The 2,282-nt window shown below is 39.4% G+C and overlaps 1 long non-coding RNA gene across 1 annotated transcript in view; it reads right to left on the bottom strand.

Annotated features, from left to right (window-relative positions):
- LOC118014708 overlaps positions 1-655 on the bottom strand; it is a 6,574-nt gene extending 5,919 nt beyond the window's left edge. Inside the window, exon 1 of the long non-coding RNA XR_004680353.1 lies at positions 626-655. This is a non-coding gene — a long non-coding RNA (uncharacterized LOC118014708). The remainder of the gene's footprint in view (positions 1-625) is intronic.
- Positions 656-2,282: the final 1,627 nt, after the last annotated feature.

The raw sequence follows: 2,282 nt of genomic DNA, 5'->3' as shown, positions 1-2,282 counted from the left end.
TAATATAATATAATATAATATAATATAATATAATATAATATAATATAATATAATATAATATAATATAATATAATATATAATACTAGATATAATATAAGGTAGAGATAATTAATATGAAGGGGAAAAAAAACAGAGGAAAAGGATAGAGAGTGCCAGGGGTCGGGGGGTGGTGCTCTTCAGAGAAGGTGATCATAAGAGCTCTTAAGGAAAGAGATGACATTGTATCAGATCGGAATAGATCAGCGAATGAGTGAACCACAAAGAGGAACGGCAGATGAAAGTGGATTTACAGAGCAGCTACCATATTAGCTGATTAATGACAGAAGTTCAAGAAATAAATGTCATTGATTGCACCAGCAATTTTAAGGGAGCCTGAGGTTTGCCAGGTTGGGTGTCCTGCTCTAAGGCTTTGCTTTAGCTGGAACCCTTCCTGCCTTCCTTCCTTTATCTTTCCATGCAATAGGTATTTGTGCTGGGAATTGAAGAAGGCACTGGATGAATTGATAATCAATTGAAACTCAATGAAGTCCTGGAGAAGTATCTAAAAGTAAGACCAGGAATCTCTGCCATGAAGGGAAGGCACTTACAGGAAGGAGCGAAGGCCAAAGAAAACATTAGGTCTTACCTTTCACCCTGAGATGGCCATGAAGGTTCTGGAAAAGCTTTAAGACTTCCTGACATACCAGGGCACCTGGGTGGCTCAGTCAGTTAAGCATCTGCCTTCAGCTTGGTCATGATCCTGGGGTCCTGGGATCGAGCCCCACATCAGGCTCCCTGCTGAGCAGGGAGACTGCTTCTCCCTCTCCCGCCGCTCCCCCTGCTTGTGCTCTCTCTCTCTCTCTCTCTGTCAAATAAATAAATAAATAAATAAAATCTTAAAAAAAACTTCCTGACATACCAATAATAATTCTATTGTTTTAGATATTTACAATATAAAATTAGTTGAGCATTAAAAAGTTTATTACACACAGGTGTCTTGGTACTGGTAGAGTAGCTTATATAGACTACCTCTCCTTTCAATGACAATTTTAAACTCTGAGAAAATATAAAACTACAGCAGCTGTAAGATAGCAGAAGACAACCAAACCCAGGCGGAAGCTGGAGGATACACACACCTCTCCAGCTCCGCCCGCCCCACCCCCACCGAAAGCCAGTTCACATGGCACGAAAACACTCAAGCAGAAAGCAGCCCTCATAGTAGACTGAAGAATCTGGTCGGAATTCAAGGTTCTCAGAGCAGTGAGAAATCCAAGCAGGAAATCCCAGAGAAAAAGACTCAGCAGAGAGGACAGCCCTAACATCTGCACTTGACTTCCTCTCGAATTCTTTGCTGTCTTTGAACTTCATGTATGAGCAGAGAATTGGAGGAGCCCAACTGTGAGCAGCAACTGCCTGATGTTGCAGAGATGGAGTTGAGAGTTCAAGCCTCACCACGTTAGAAAGACTTAGTAACGACTTTTCACTGAAACTCCAAAAAGGCCACATGCTAGGAGGAAGGGCAGGTTTACTGATTTATAGCTACAGTTCAATACATATTGGGAAACACTGGTGCTAATTCCAAGACTAAGGACCAAGTCCTTACAACTTAGGGCAAAACTGGAATAGATCCACCCTAACAAAGTGAAAAATGAGACTCCACATAGTCAAAGTAATAGGCTGGTAACTTTTTTAACTATTTTGAAATAAATTTAGACACATAGAAAAGTTGAAGATATAGCACAGAGAGTTCCCATAGATACTTTCCACGTTTTGCTAGTGCTAATATCTTGCATACTCATTGTACAATGATCAAAACCAGAAAATTAACATTGGTATTATGCTATTAGTAAACTTCAAACCAGACGTTATTCAAATTTCATCAGTTTTTCCACTAATGTCCTTTTCAGTTCCAGGATTCAATCCAGGATCCCACAGTACTTTAACTTGTCTTTTTATCTCCTCGAATCCCCGGTCTTTCCTTGTCTTTTCTGATCTTGACACTTCTGACAAACATCGGTGTATCATTTTGGTCCTCAGTTTAGGTTTATCCGATGTATTCTCATGATTAGATTGAGATTATGCATTTTATGCAAAAATGGCACAGAAGTGATGTTGTGCCATAGTTATTGCATCATATCAGGTGATATGTGATGTCAGTATGTCTTATTTTGGGAGTTCTTAACCTTAATCATTGGGTTAAGATGGAGTCTGCTGGATTTCTCCACTATAAAGTTACCATTTTTCTTTCTTTTTTCTTCTTTTATCTATTTATTTATTTGAGAGAGAGAGAGTGAGTGGGGGAA

This window comes from Mirounga leonina, unplaced genomic scaffold (genome assembly GCF_011800145.1).
Source record: "Mirounga leonina isolate KUSES-001 unplaced genomic scaffold, KU_Mleo_1.0 Mir_165, whole genome shotgun sequence".
Classification (NCBI taxonomy): domain Eukaryota; kingdom Metazoa; phylum Chordata; class Mammalia; order Carnivora; family Phocidae; genus Mirounga; species Mirounga leonina.
The sequence above is the reverse complement of the archived record's forward strand: the minus strand, read 5'-3'. Positions and strand labels throughout refer to the sequence as shown.